Source organism: Fundulus heteroclitus, chromosome 21, assembly GCF_011125445.2.
Source record: "Fundulus heteroclitus isolate FHET01 chromosome 21, MU-UCD_Fhet_4.1, whole genome shotgun sequence".
Lineage (NCBI taxonomy): Eukaryota > Metazoa > Chordata > Actinopteri > Cyprinodontiformes > Fundulidae > Fundulus > Fundulus heteroclitus.
This window is the reverse complement of record NC_046381.1, coordinates 10,472,614-10,489,435: the sequence shown is the minus strand read 5'-3', so window position 1 is coordinate 10,489,435 and position 16,822 is coordinate 10,472,614. Positions and strand designations below refer to the sequence as shown.

The 16,822-nt window shown below is 38.9% G+C and overlaps 1 protein-coding gene across 1 annotated transcript in view; it reads left to right on the top strand.

Moving 5' to 3' along the window:
- plxdc2 (plexin domain containing 2) overlaps positions 1-16,822 on the top strand; it is a 136,360-nt gene that overhangs the window by 11,418 nt on the left and 108,120 nt on the right. The gene's annotated exons all lie outside the window — the stretch shown is intronic.

Sequence of the window (16,822 nt, the reverse complement as noted above, 5' to 3'; positions counted from 1 at the left end):
TTTAACCCATGGTTTTCCTACTCTTCTTCACCATGACATAATGTCCTCTAACCTGACTCTAGCCATATGGATTTTGTTCCGCCTAGCTCCACTTACATCCATCTGTTTAAATGTCCTCACCTCCCCCATGAATCTAAAGTATCTCAACATCTGAAAATATAAGTAAGGTTTTGGCATTAGGTGCAGTTAGAGTCTGTCTAACTGGTTAAATATATTATCTTTATGCAATGTCTGAATGCACGATACTTAAAATACAGCATTCTGCCAAATAAAAATTGTGTCCAAGCAGTTCTTGGCGTTGCCATATTGCCTTAACTAACATTGCACTGGAGATTCTGCTCTGATATAATGTGCAGCTCTAGACAAATGCATTTTGGGTTTACCTTCAAGGAATCTTTATGATACTATATTAGTGATTATCATAGTTAACAAATAGACCTTTACTTTAACTAAGAGATTTATAAAGGAGAAATCTATCATGGTCCGGTTCTGTGCAAAAGGCTACAGCAAACCCAATCTTTTGCTATAAGCTCGGTCCTTTTATATTTTTGCTGAATCAGGTCCAGGTCAGTGCGTTCCATCAGAAATCTGCAGAATCTCCCATATGTATGTGGGTATTTGACTTTTCATAATAGGGTGGTACTGGTTATGAAAGGTTAGAGAGCAGTTGCTCTTTGTTTTCGTTAATTGCATGTTTCACACTAGTCAGTTGGAAATCTTGTTGTGTCTGGTAGAGCTGCATCAAGCCAGAACCTGAACGTTTATTAGTCTCCTTCATTGTCTCGTGGGAAAAATAGGAGATTTACTGTTCGTTGGCTACTGCACACATCTGACTAACAGCACTCTTCAAAAAGGTGTGGAAAGGAGAGCGCTGCTCTGCTTTCTATAAATCTGAGGGACCTGCCCTCTCTCTGGCATATTATTGAAAGGGCTCCAAACCTCAGGAATGATATGACAGAACATATTTTAATATCCTTGAAATAAGGACCCAGACCGCTTCCAGGAATTACTTGATTATATTCTTATATTCTAGTATTAGTAACTTGGAGCCGGCACAGTTCCCAGCGATATATGTCTGCTGCAGTTATATTCATTTTGTCTGGACCACATATATTTAAAACACGCAGCATTGTTAGTGAAAGATAGATGTTAACAGCAATGTATCTTCATTTATCAAAATATAATATTTTATTCCTCTAAAGTAAATGTTTCCTTATCAACATCTTTCATTTGATACATGTCAACTGTTGCAAATATTTACATTCCCGCATTCAGCACATTTCTTTTGAGACTCTCTTTCCAATATGGGATTTCCTTGGGCGGGTCAGTTGTCTTATGAAGTTAACCCAGTTTAAGTTAATACCATTGTTATTGTCACAGGTTCCCCTTTTGAGCCCTTTTTTGAGCCAGCAGGCTGAGAACCTTTGGACCTTGGTTTTAAGGTTTAACATTTTTCCTAGGTTTAGCTGATTTTATGCTCACGCAGGATGTCCTTTATGATTAAATCGATTGAATAAAAGTCTTAGAGGGGGGGTTGAATATCTGTGCATGCCCGACACACACCAGTTAGCGGCTGGTATTTAAAAACAAAGACTTCACGGTCACGCTGCTGAATTATAGTGGTTGCCTGACCTAAAAAAGTCGGCGTCTTGTCATTCTGCTGATTTATGGGTCCCTGTTCACTGAAACATCTCGGAAAACTAACGACATGAAGCAATGATGGTTAGTTAGTTATTAATAGCACAGCTGTTTGAGCATGCTTGAGGTCGCTTTCTTTTGTGTGACTGAGGTCCAAAGCATTTAGAGATGCTTAGTAAAAACGACACCATTTTAAATCCAATAAAATGGGGAAATCGTCTTTAATTGAAGTCGCGTAACAAGCCCAGTTGCTCTGCAGATTGACACTTGATGGTTTTTTGTTCTCTTTGCTCCTACACCAAAGGACAGCAAAACTTCTAAAGATTTGGTTCACAAACTGAAGTTTAAAGCAGCAGATCCTAAAGGATGAACAAAGTGCTGACATGCATTGCTATCATGGCCAGTTGAGAGCAGTGTTACAGGCTGTCTGGGTATGTTAGATAAGGTGTTTTGATGGTAGAGGAGTCATCCAGCCCACCCTGCAGCAGGCTTTGCGTTCCAAGAACAGCAGCAGCAGCGGGGAATTGGCTTTGTCCCACTAAAGCAAGTCTCTCTGGGTTGACGGCATACTTCTACATGCCTCACACTGTTCTCACACTTGGTCTCTCTGTTTGCCTGTCTGCGAGTCCCCGCGCGGTAATTTTCACTCCCGCCGTCAGATAATCGACAAGAGCCAGGGCGGTACATGAAGGAAGTCTAGATTGAAATTTGGTGCGAGAGTCCCATTTTTAGTCTTCCATGTTCAGATTTCTCAGATCAGTGAAAATATTTCAAGCTCTCTCGCAAGCTGAGCGAAAAGGAAACCGTGAAGAGCACGATAGCAGCTCTGATTGGCCTATCCCACTATGGTATACACATGGCATGTCTTCACTAACTGTTTCACCATATGGTGTTACATCTGTCCTGTACACCTGAAGTAAAAACAAATCTGGTAGATGGCAAAAACAAAAAGAAACTCTTTGCATAAGTGTGCAGACCCTTAAGTTAATCCTCAGTGGAAGTGCTGTTTAAAATTTAGTGTTATTTGACAGGAGTCGATCAGCATACAATATCTTACCTTGACAATATTTGCCCACTCTACCATGAAATGCTCTCGAAAGCTATCAGATTGCAAGAACTTTTTCTTGTCTATAGCCATCTTTAGTGGAAACAACAGATTATCTGTTAGATTTAGGCCCCCTCCACACAGAAACCAGATCAGATGACTCCACATATGTAATTTGTCATTTAGGCAGTGCGTATCTACTGATTCGCCGTTTTGGGAGACCGTAAATGCTTATTTATGAAAAACGGGTCAGAGAATGGATGCATTTGCAATATGCCAGTTTCGTGTTGCCGTATGTCTGTGTAAGCCATGTCTTTTCTGAAACAATGTCACAGCTTCACCTCTTTCCGTAACCTGCATGCACCTTACTCACGAATAACAGAGATAGCGCCATCCGGTGTTGCGTTCATGCTGAGGCAAATATTGGATTTAATCAGCATAAAGACCAACATAAAGATGACATTGAACATGCCATGTTTCTTAGTTTACTTCACATGAGTTGTCTGTGCAAGCCTGGTGTTTTATTGCATGTTGCTGTGGCACGGTCACAGCGCCACCTACTGGCCCGGCATACCCACTACAGTGTTTTCAGTGGGCATACGAAAATTTACTGTGTTCCAGTGGCGGCTGGTGAAAAAAAATCTTGGTGGGCTGGCCAATAGATTTCCCTGCCTAACCCTGTACATGCATTGAAATTAAAAGTCGGAAAATTACTACAATTCCACAATAAGCATTTAATTAGTAAAAAAAAAAACATTGTTCACAAAGGATTATTTTGGTGTTTTTGTCTTATTAATCCTTTTCACAGACTCATACCAGAGGGTTTGCATACATTGTACATGTACGTATATTATTAGAAAATGAACGTTTACGTCTTGACTTAAATATATATCCTAATTTTTTATTTATATAATGATTTAAGTAGAACAATGACTAGTGCAAAATTAAGTTGTATTTACCGGAGCTGAAGTGTAGACTGCAAATTCTGTCGTGGTATGATGGCTCCCACAGTCGATTGTGATTGTCTGCCTGCGTCCTTTTCATTGAAATTATCCATTTCTTTCTTCTTTCTCCGTCCTTCGGTAAACGAAAGAAACGTACATCCGACGATTTGGAATGCCTCTGTGTGCAACCGGGAGCACAACAAGTCGTAGGCATTGTTTAGATTCCAAAAATGAACTAAAAGTACGCTCTAATTTAACCGTTTTGTCACGCTGGTAAGCGAAAACAGTACTGTTTTTGCCTACCAGTGGGACCCGGATGTAGCGCAGATGTAGCTCGTGACGTCACGTGTGAAGTGCACCTATCACTGTGTAGCAGGGACAAAGACTCCAGGAGCCCCAAAGCCCTTCATTTTGGCGATGCTGATTGGCCAAATATTTATAAATTTTCCCTAGCAACAGTATACGATTGGTTATTTCACTACACTTGTAGGGCGCCTTGAGTGACAGCCCCAAAAGTGTAGAAGAAGAGAAATGATACGTTCTGTTGGTGGAAATGCACTGTTAAATGATAGCGTCAATTAGTAGAAGTGTTTTAATAATTCTTATTAAATGTAGCCACGTACTATTAAGTAAAAACTGACATTAATAATACTTTTAAAATCTATATATATTTTGACTTTTCCCCTCCACACTAGGGAGGGCAGCGCCCGAGCGCCCCCTATGGGCCAGCCGCCACTGCTGTGTTCATCTTTGTATGAACGGGGCCTCAGTTCTGGCTAATGGCTAGGCCTTTCTAAAAAAAATCTTGTTTGGATGTCTGCTGGGACTCACTGTGATGAAATCCTTCTATATCCTTAGTCTTCTAGCTGACACCTAAAGGCTTTTTAGGTGAAAACTGTATGGCATTTTAAACAATTCCCAAATCCACTCTGGCAAAAACAGTACAGCGATCCACCCCAGCCGCTGATCATCTTTCATCTTTCCAAGGCTCTTTTGACAGTTTATCTTTGGAGATGTACTCCAAGTCATGATGGCCTCCTTGCCATCACCATAATCTTTAGTTTCCTCCTCAGAGTCCATATCAGATTCAAGTCAGGACTCTGTCTGGGCTTGTCTAAATTGTTAGTATTACTTCCGGTCAAAATGAAAGATTACTTTAAACCTAAATCCAGGGGTAGCATTATCTTCAGATGACATTTTCTTTTTCCTGTTGCCTGCAAACCAAAAATATAGACATCAGTTTCATTTAAGAGACATTATGATATCTGTATGTGTAACATCATGCTAACAACGCTACTTTCTATTTCCTTCCTTTACTTCTATGTTTGCTCATGCACTGCTTTGCTTCTATTTTCAGATACCTTGATTGTAAAACTGGAACGTCTTTATACTAGCTTTTAACTTTTAGCTGAATGCTTTTTTAGAAAAGCTGTAAAAAGTCACAGACATGCTGTTGGAAAAAGTACTCTGAAGTTTGCTAAATTTGCAGTGAGTCTGCAATGTTTGAGAGCTGTTAGCAGCACTAGCAATTAGCTAAAATATAAAGATGAGAGTTTTATTGGGTTCTGCTGATGTATTTTCTTCTCTTTGAGGAAACAGATTTATTTTCTGTCTTGGCAATCAGGCTCAACCCCTTTTAGTTTGTTTTATTAGCCTACTTATCATGTTATTAGCATTCTCAGCCCAAAAGCCGTCAACTACAGCTATATTTGCAACTGGTTGCTTCACCCTGTGAAAGAAAGCTCCCATTGCAATGATTAGCCTGTTAATGTTGCACACAGTTCTCAGACAATGTTTGTTGAGCAGTGCCAGGTTCCTCCGGGGCAGACATTGATGTGTTTTTCGCTGCTGTAGGTCCAACTTGGCTGCTTTTGTTGCTTTGCCCGGAAAGTGTCCCGGCGTCCTCTGTCCACATCTCTCTCATTCCCCAGCAAACTCATCCTGACAAAAGAACGTGACCGCCCCGAGGCGACTGCTTTCAGAGAGCCGAGCACACTGCAAGCTGCCACTGATTGGGGCCAGAGCAAATTTCGGGCGAAATGAAAAGTTTAGAGCCACCAGGGGTTTTCTGTCTGCGGAAGCAGGAAGTTTAACGCCAGCATCAAAGATGTTTTCTCTTTGCCACCTTGCATCCACGGACAGAGGAAATCTTTAGGTTGTGACAACTCCCTACGATGTCCTTCTCAAATAAACACGTTCCTCTTCGTACTTGTCGGCTTGCTTTGGTGTAGACAATAGACATATTTCAATTTGTGCAACACAAAAACAGAAAGAAGCGCACAATAGCTGAGACATGTCGGCTTTGCTGTAGCGTCTTACACAACTGGGCACGGTTTGTCACTGTGCTGGCTGGATAAAGAATAATCACCATTGTCCTTTTTGTTGCTAATTTCCTGCTCAAATTAGTCACAAGGATTTAAAGGAGGATTTAACAGCTCCACATCTGCCAAGCTGGTCATCATCGCATCATCCCTCAGGAATCAGAGCTGCCAGGAATGGGAGGATAAAGACCTCTTCTGAGAAAACGGCCGAGGTTTCTGGAGGTCAGGGGCAGACTTTTGTTTAGAGCACAAACTCTTGGATGAGTTTGTACCAGCTGTTCTCCCAACTTTGCTCTTCGCTCACGGTGAAGCTGTAAACAGGACGCCGCGAGGCTGGTCGAGTGCAGTAGGAGTCGGTTGCATCACTTTTCCATCATTTTTTTCCCTGTAATTTCATCATTTTTGCACCATTTATTCGTGGCAGGTGGAAAACAAACCCTAAACAAGGAAACAAGTTTTTTCCACGGTATCCGTTTAGTGAACGTATTGAAGTCAAAAACTTTTGAGCTTCAGACTTTCAGGATACAGATGTTAATAACAATCAAATCATTCAGACCAAATCCTCACCAGTTCGATGTAGCTGTCTACACTTCACAACTTACTTACAATTTAAAGTCAAGGATGCCAAATTTGAAAGAAAATAAGCATACATCAGAGCTGTTTAAAACGTGTTTAAATACAGTTATAAAGTATTTGCATCCCTTGAATGTTTCTCCATATTTTATCATGTTACAAGTAAAACATTATTGGGATTTTTATATGATAGACCAACACAAAATAGATTATAACTGAAGTGGAGGGAAATAGTGGGGTTTGCATTTGTATTCAACACCCTGAGTTAATATTTTGTAGAACCAATGGTCAGAGCAGTTACACCTGCAAATATTTTGGGGTATAGCTCTATCAGCTTTGCACATCTAAAGACTCACATTTTGTGCCCTATTCCTCTTTTACAAATCGCTCAAGCTCAATCAGATTGGACGGAGAGAATAAGTGAAACACGTTTGAAATCGTTCTCGATTTGATTCAGGTAGGCTCACTATTGAACTTGATGTGTTGTTGAAAAACTTTCCATTATAGCTCTGTCAGGAGTTGTGGTGCTGGAAGGTGGAACCTCCTCCTCAGTCTCAAATTAATTTACGGCCTCTTATGGTTTTGGCTAGGATTTTTCTGTGTTTAGCCATCTATCCTCAGGAGGTCAATCTTCCTGTCAGCTCTGTCTGGCTTTCCTGTCCCTGCTGAAGAAAGGCCACCATCGCGTTTAACAGTCAGGATGGTTTGTTAGGTTTTCATCAAACACATTTTGCATCTATAGTCCAAAATCCTGTTTTCACCATGGTTTTATTGTTAACGCTTTGTATAGATTTGTATAGTACACAACTAACGCCTCCTGCATGAACAGAATCTCCCACCTGAGCTGTGCATTTGTGCAGCTCCTCCAGAGCTACCAATGGCTTCATGGCTCCTTCTTTGATTAAACCTTTCCTTTGGGAAATTAATTGTTTTATCTGGAAAAAGTTAATATTTTTTCCCTGAACTGTGTTTTATCAGATTACATTTTATAAAATATATGGAACTCTGTGGATCTAAGATGAAAAACAAGAGGTATGGATATTTTTTTGCAAGGCAGTTTATACACATGTTTTTGATAAAAAATAGCTTTACAAACCAAAACTTCAACTAAAGAAGGAAGACATAAGGCATAAAAATCAGATTCTGGTTAAACTTGTCATAGGTGTTCACGTTTCTGCCGCTTTGCCCATGATGGCTTGCAGAGAGCCATTCCCAGAGCTCTGCACAGAAATAGGAACAAAGGCTCGCTTTGAGCCTCTGCAGCGATGGATTGCAAGGTGTACGAGACGTCCTTTGTGAGCCTGCAGTGTAAAAGGAAAAGACCGAGCAGCAGTTCTCGTTTTCTGCCCAGGTAACAATAAACTAAGGTCTTAATTGTGTTTTCTCCCAGAAGTCCTAAGGAAGCTTGCATGACGATATCAGCAGAAGTATGGGGTGTGGTGTGTGCACATATTTTAGGATTCAGAAGGCAACAACAGATCTTTAAAAAGAAAATATAAAAGCAACAGCAGATCAGAGTTTGCGGTCTGGTTGTTTGCGCGACAAACTAAATCTGTGCAAGTCTTGGTCTGAATGCTTTAGTAGATAGCAGTCTTTGTTGTGGCTATTGGGGGATGAATCTGCTTCAGAGTGTTTTGCATTTTCTTCACAACCCTTTTTCTCTCTCTCTCTCTCTCTCTCTCGCAAAAATGACAGTTTGGGTGCAGGATGAGAAAGTGGGAGGGCATCGCACAATCGTTTCCTTCCCTTTTTTCTCTCGTTTTTAAGCGTGTCATGTTTAGTCAATGAGTGTCACTGAAAATGAACGCTTTTGTGATCTGGGCCAATTCTGCTGAAGTACTTTGTCATCTCTCCAGGACTCCCGAGCTTCAGCAGAACGTGAAAAAACAACGTTTGTTATGGATTCAGAGGACGTATCATGTAGCTGTAATTGACTCTCGGTGAAATACTTTTGTCTGCTTCGCCTGAGAACTTCTCAGTTACATGTCAAGGAAATTAGAGTGAGCGGTTTCATACTGAACGTGAGAACCATTTCAAAGAATAATGGTGTTCCCTAAATAAAAACTTTGATGTTTATTAAACCAGCCAGTGTTAAATAGTAGAAAAAAATACCTTCAGGGTAAATAAAGTACAAAAGGACCAGAGATGCTAAAAATGCCACTGGACAAAAACCAAGGTCACATTTTTCCTTCCTTGTGACCTCCTATCCCTCTTTTTGACTTAATTGTGTGCTTTTCGTCTTTCGACATATACCTCCGTTTATTGTGTTCATTCTTCCTTCCCCCGTCTGCATTTTATGTTCTTTAATCTTTACCTCCTTTCCTTTTGTACTTCCTATACCTTCCCTGTTTTTCCCCCTTTCTACTTTCTTGTGACTTTCCTTACTTTGTTTCTTATTATTGTTCTTCCATCTTCCCTTTCTTGTGGTTTACCTCCCTTCCATCTGTCTTTTCTTAATCCTTCCTGTCCTATCTCCATTCCTTCCAAACACAGGTTCTCAATTTGATCCCTACAAGTAATAATAATAATAATAATAATAATAATAATAATAATAATAATAATAATAATAATAATAATAATAATATCAACAGTCATGGCTTTCACTGGGCCATTGTAATACTTGAATTTTCTCTGAATGGATCCTTTGTAGCTTTGATTGTAGGTTTATTTATGCCGTCCTGCTCTGAGGTGAGCCTCTAACAGGCCTTATTTCACCACCGCTCCATATTTAGCTCCAGCCATCCTTCCCATAAGCTCTGACCAGCTTCCTTGTTGCTACTAAAAAAAAAAAGAATATCTCTGCATCATTTTGCTGCCATGTTTCACTGTGCGTATGGTGCATTCAGGATGACCTTCAGTTCTACTTTTCATTCACTGAACATGTTCTATTTTGGTCTTTTCTGATCAAAGCACCTACTTGTTTGCCGTCTCCCCTACATAGGTTGTAAAACTGAAAACAGACCCTTTAATAAGAATAATAGTTTCTTCTTGCATCTTTTTCATAAAAGCCAAATTTTCAGGGTTTTTTTAAGAGAATTCGGCAAAATTACGTCCACCCCGAAGGCGATATCAGCGAAAACTTTTGTCTTAACTTGAGGAAATTCAGATATTGATTGAATGTGTGCCAGGCTCCGTATTCCCCTGAAGGTCTCAAGTGCCAGACAGCGCAGCGCAGATTTACTGTGTATCATTGCAGCTGGGACCTGTTTTCGACTAACCCAACTTCATCATACAATATTTATTTTAGCCATAAATAAGAAGTCATAGCTAGATCTGTTTTGATATGTGCCAAGCAATAAATATTCCTCGTCTTTTGTTTTGGAGTGATAAAAGGGAAGATCTGCTTCTCAGCAAAAACTGGAGGTCACATGTGATATTAGTTTCCCCCTGAGAGCTGCCAAACCGCTGATTTATGCTTGAAGTTGCTAAACGTGAATGCACATTCTGTATTTTATGGTTTTTGTTATGTGTTTTTTGTTTTTTTTTCTCAAACTAAGCAAAATATGCCTGCCTTCATTTTTATAGCCTCTATTTATAGCAGTCGCCCAAATATCGACAGTTTTCCTGCAAAGCTCATACAAAGGCAACCGCAACAGTGGTTGTGACAGATTTTTTTCCCCCCCTGCAGATGTCACCATGAAAGCTTTTGTGGTCACTGTAAAGCTACATGGGCAATAAATTACAAGATTATTTGGCACGGTTTGGTTATTAGACAGAAATAACATCTCGTATCTGAAAATGTGTCGCACAAAAAAACACGTACCTGAAAAATACTTTCTGAATAACATCTGGGCGTTTTTATGGCTTCTGCCTGGAAGCTTCTTTTGTCTGAGCAGGTGTAGAGCAACACGCTGCATCAGGTTACGCCATCTCTTTACATACTGTGTCGTATGTAAACATTGTCTCTGGCCACGGTGAACGTGACCGTATGGGATGAATTGGAGGGTTTATGGAAAGCTCTGGGGGATATGTGCTTGTGTTGTCTGAGTGCAGGTGTGCTTATAAAGCGCATGCAAATAGTAGTTGTGTGTCATTTGCATGTCTATGTGAAGCTTTAAAAACATCGGGTTAATTTTGAGCTCCTTCTAGTCAGAATTTCTCATATACAAGAATGTGGTCTGAAGTCAGGTCTGCAAAAGAATTAATGTGCCTTGAATTTTCCTCCAAGTTTTTTCTACATCTTTGTGCAGCTCTCCTATTTCTTCTTTTTTGGGAGATTTGGTATTTATTTATGTATTGAACAGGCTTGCAAGTAACCATAACACACACACTGAAAGTCAAACTTATTTGCCCGGTCAAAGAAGTGGGTAGAAGCGTAAACTTAGATTATCCCCCTGCCCCCTTATTCCTACATAATATACACCCTGGCTTTTTGTTTTCTATACAAATTCTTATAATAATTTATGAAATTATGAAGTATGATGTGGAGTGATTGGGTGTCAAGTAGAAGTTTGGCTTTATTGAGGACAAGGCCGTGTTTTGTTTTGTCTAAGTATTGGATGTGGGGTTTCCAGTTAACTTTGTCATCAGTATTTACACCAAGTAGTTTATGTTCCTGCACTCTACGCCACTAACCTGCATCCTTGTGTCATTATTCAATTTATAATTTACAAATATCATACAATTTGTTTTGGTTAGAGATAATTTGTTATTTTTAAACCATAATATTAATTACTTTAATTACCAACAGCCCATTTAAATTGTGTCCGGTACAGAAATAATAATGTCATCTGCAAATAGTGCAGACTTCAATCTCTCTGAGACATTAGAAATTTATCTTGTTTAGATGCCAAAGAAATAACTACAAAATCCTAACCCTGCTGCCTGAGCAATGACAGGTTATTTTCATGAAAACGTGTACCTCCTTTGTTCCTCATCAAATGTTCTGTCATATCTATTTTTTTTTATAATCTCCCAGATCTCATTGCTTGTCCTACGCAGTTCCTAATAATCATCTCTCTTTGTGCCCTAGTTTTTAATATGTGTGAGCTGAGTAATGGACTCCCTGGTGTTGTCCTGGGCCCTGGTTGTATGATCCCAATGATTGCCAGAGCAATCCTTCATCTGCTGTCAGTCCAGCAGGTTAAATTTCCTTAAATCAATAGTGAAGAAAATGGAAATTAGTTGATCATATACTAAGAATTGTACATTTGGCATTTTATTGGAATTAAACTAATTGTTAAGGTGAGGGAAACAGTGGGGATAATAATGAACAATTTGATTTACATGAAGTGAAAAATTTGCCTCTGTCCATTCTAACCTCAGTAACCCTAACCACGACCTCTCCACCCTCTTTATATTATTGCTGCACCTGAAGTAGGACTAGCAGGACTTTAAGTTTAGTTCAGAGCTGGACTGAATAAAGTTTATCATATTACTCACGCTGGCCCAAGTCATCTTGTTCAAAAATAGTCCAAGCTTGACCTTATAACCTTTCATTGGAAGTACAAGAAGACTCGACTCAAACAGATTTACTCTGCAGCTCCTTTTGGGGAATAAGTAGCTAAATTTAACAGATCTTAATTACATGATAAATATAAATATGGAAGTCCAGTTAGTCACAAAGATTTCCAAAGCTGGGGTTACACAGTCATATGCAGTCCCTTGCAAAAGTATGCACACCCTTTGGCTTTTTACCTATTGTGTGAAATTAATAAAACATGAAAAAAGGACTCTGAGGTGAATACTTTTGTAATGCACTGTATGTTGGTGTATCTAAAAATATATTTAGGTAGCATCCGACATGCTAAGGTAACTGAATCAGTGCTGAAAGAACAACTGAACAAGTTAGCATCTGATGTAGAAAAGTTATTAACTCGTCATTTCTATGATGTTGTGTTGATTTTACATAAACATTGTAGTGGTGGCACATATGTGCAGAATTGTTGCTACTACTCATGTTTTTTGACATATCAAAAATCTGCCTGGCTTTGCTGCAGATAATATTACATTTGCTGCAATATCCAATGTTTTTTGCTGGACTGTTATTTACCTGACACTATACTCCCAAGAAATGCAAAGTAGATAGCGATGTACAATAATTGTGTGACTGGGATATAGTCTCTGTTCAGTCAATGCACATAACACTTTAACATTTCTGTACCTTTATATAAACTCTAAAATAGAGCTAAAAGGGTAATTTTGCCTCTTCAGGTACAAAAGAAGTGAAGAAAACTAATTTCTGGGAAAGCAATTTCCTCTTGAAACAAATGAGTTGTGTGGTTAAGGTTGGTATTTTATTTCAAACCTGTCAGATTAATTAAAGGTCAAAACTAGAGCTTTTTCATCAAAACGTTACATTTTTCAAAAAATAATACATCCGCAGAACGTCTAGAGTGGTGCAGAATAAAAGCACTAATTTTAATGAAAAATAAATATATAGTATATAAATATTTTTTTTTATTAACGGGTCCAAAATATATGAAAATATTAACTTCCGATTATGAAGCCAAAATTGCAGAAAAAGGATTCTGCACCAATAGGAATAGTAGGTTGAAGTCACGTGAGATGGAGTTCAGTTGTTGCCAGATCGTAGTAGCTCCGTGAAATTAATTCTCTGCATTTATCCATCCTAGCGATCTAAACATGTTTTACACAAAAATTGTTATGGTGAATTACATGTGTTATCTAGAAACACTGAAAGGCTTATGATTTGATAATTAGTATACAACAAAAGACTCCTCGTTTGACATTTTTCTTCCCCTTACCACCTCCGCTGTTTGGCTGACCTAGCAACCGGCTGGCAAACAGCACAATTAAAGGTTGGAACAAGAGTGGGCGAGCACAAGTGCGCCACCCACTGGCCGGGAGGGGTTGAACTTGTAGGTATCTCCTTTAACATTTCTACTACATATGTACATCTACAGCTGGTCAGAGTAGAAATGTGGTATTTTTTAGTCGTTTTTTCTTCAGTTAACATTTGAGAAAAAGAACGGACTATTCTGATTATTCCGGTCAGATTGTACAGAAGGCACAGAAATTTGGTAGCACTTACTTACAAATTTGAGAGCAGTTACACTCGATGTTTTGTCTCAACTGTTGTAATATTGCTTTACTAATCTGTCACAAAATGAGTTCATGAGATCAAATACACGAAAGCTTCTGATATTGCTGAGTAAGAGGTACATAATTATATAACTTCCAGTCTAGATAAAATGATTTTTTTCTCCTCAGTTTGTGATGAAGTTGAACTGCTTGAATGAAAACGTCAAAAGGAATTAGATTAAATCTTAACAGGATTAGCTCATGAGCTTGAGTTACGTACAAATGTTTACTTTGTGTTTCCAGGCCTCCTCTGCAGAAATTAAGCAAATGCAACCAGGCAACCTACACAACTGCTCTCAGGATGAAAAAGCAACAACCAAATCCATTTATGCCGACTTTTCTTTTAACATGAAATCAGTAAAACTTGGTTTTCAGTTTTTTGTCCTGACAGAGCGTGCAACAGTTATTTCTTTTTTGTTTACTTGAAAATTCTTCTTAAACTTCACAGTTTTCCACCAACTATCCACATTTCCTATGAAGTCTGTTTACACACTCTAATTGAAGATTGTTATAAGGCATCAGTTGAGTTGGTTCAGCACATGTCTCCAATCTATATAGTTCAGTAAAATCTTGTTTAATCCTTTTTTATTAAAATCCCTTTCCTACTGTCCCTCAGAGCCGAGCTGGGGAACCAGAACAGCATCGTACCTGCAGAACTCCAGACTGAAAGATGCTACAACTGGGCACATGTGAATGCAACTTGATGCTCTGTATCTGATAAAACTGCCAGAGTACTGGCTGCTTAATGTTTGTGTAGTTTTTAAAAAAAATAGCGCCTTTAGGAAATGTTTCAGGCAATGTCTTAATTTTCACTTTTTGTGCTCCAGCCTGAACATGCCCACATGCCTCTGGTTGGATCTCTCTGCGCTTTTTCCTTGGAGTATTTATGCCTAGTGGCAGACCTGCAGTGACAGGTTCTTGCTGAGACATGACAGGAGGCACACTGAGGATACAATCATGTTGACAGGAAGGTAATGAAAGGCCCCCGACACTCTGATTGTCCCACTCAGACCCGGGATTGATGGGCAGAGGTAATTGGACCTTGTATCTTAAGGGTGGCTGTCTTGATAGAGCAGCATCACTAAGATGATTGTTGTTATGGGTTGGGGTCACTTATCATTTGCACAGAAGTCGGTCCTAGAATTTGGTAACGGCACATTATTTCCCCCCATCGTTCTTTTTGAGTAAGCTTGTCAGTATCATGCAACAGCTCCCTCCACATTCCTTGGCAAACTCCGTTAAAGAGTCTTTTGAATTCCTCTTTCATTGCAGCAGCGTGACCTCACATTGAACTTCAGAGAAATCAAACTTTAATTTGAGGGGGAGGAAAAATCACATTCAGAAATAACCTAATCATAAAATCACCTCTGCCCCCAGTTTTGCCGATTGCAATAAGATAAATGCAGTGGAAGCGTTTTGTACCTTCATAATTTTCTGTTTTAGAATGTCTAGGAACTTAAAATCAGTAACATAGCTTCTTGAATAAATATGATGGGACACAGAAGCCATTCTTCAAAATTTGAACGACAATTGAAAATGCCAGGCTTGCTATAAGCAGGTAGAGGATTAATATATGATGGGGGACAGTCTTTTATTCTGATCAAAATATAACCACACACGAGCTTGACCCTGTTTGTTGGAAGCTGTTTTGGGATTTACATTTTATTTAAAAGCATGACAGTTGCCAGGTTCTTATTTTTTAGCCTAAAAGTGTTTACCTTGTGTAAAATAAATGAGTTGGCTGTGGATGACATTTGAAAAGTTTAAGATTTTTATATTAGGATTGACAGTTTATTAAATAAAACTTTACAAATACTGCAAATGAATAATCCAAATTAATAATCCTGAATAAGGTAAATCTTTATCTTTATAAGTAAATGGCTGCAAAAAAAGAACAACTCACCTCTTGCCAGGTCTCTCTTGAAAAAGAGATTCTGAATCTCAATGAGATCTACCGGGATAAATAAAGGTTACATACATAACTTTATTTACTGTCAGATTAAAGTTTAAAACAAGGGAAACTTAAAACAAAGCAAACCAGAAACATGCAGTGTGCATTTGCATTCTTCTCCCCTGAATCAACCCTTTGTCAAACCACCATCTGGTGCAACTATACCTGCAAGTCGGGGTTTACCGCTATCAGCTTTCCACATCTATACACTGAATTTTTAGCTCATTCTTCTTTCCAAAACAGACCAAGTTCAGACACATTTCATGGAAATCTGTAAACATTAATTAAATTGTGCCAAAAACTCTTAAATTGGATTTAAATCTGTCCTTTGCTGGGTCGTTCTGACACGTATATGCTTTGATCTAAATCCTTTCATTGTAGCTCTGGCTGTATGTTTGTTGTTCTGCCACACAGACCATATATCCATTGCTTTTTCCTTTCGTCGTCTTTCGTTTTGTCATAGATAAACAGAAACCGTTGCAACAACAGCCCACGCTTCACATCCTACACTGTTGTCGAGAATGCTGAACTTCCTACAGTTGGCTTGTTTAAGCCTGACCCTTATTTTTCCCTCACTTCTCCCATTTCTCCTTTTCTGCACATTTGAAGGTTTTAGTTTGTCACCAAACATTCTTTCTTAGCCCTTGAAAACTTCTGCGATGTTATGCAGGGATACTTTATGTTGTTATTTTTGTTTCACTGAACATTAGTGCTACATGCAAAATCTGAAACTGGAAAATGTGTTTTTTCTTTTAGCAGTTTGCATTGCTGCACAATGGCACAGCTGGTAGCACTGTTTACTTAGAGCAAAAGGGTCCTGAGTTCAAATCCCAGCCTGAGTTCTTTCTGCATGAAGTTTGCATGTTCTCCCTGTGCATGTATTGGTTCTCTCTGGGTACTCTGCCTTATTGCACAGCCAGTCCAAAAACATGAGACCAGATAGGTCAACTTGTCTCTCCTGGATAAGTGGTTATAGATGATGGATGGAAAATGTTGCAGCTATAAAAAAAAGTTACTTAATAGATTCAAGATTTATTTTTGCAAACTTGAGATGTCCAGCTAAGAGGCTGAAACGTCTGATTTTACCTTTTCTTTTGTAAATTAATTTAAACTTTCTGAAGCTCACTTTACACTGATAAACATGTAGATAATGCCTTCAGCCCTGATATTTGTGTTAAGGTATCTTCTGCTAAAACAATAAAAGCATAATAAAAAGGCCTTCATCAATGTTTGGGCATTATCTAGGTGCTTTTCTGCACTTGAAGTAACATGAATTTGCTGTCATATGGACTAAATGGCTTTCTTT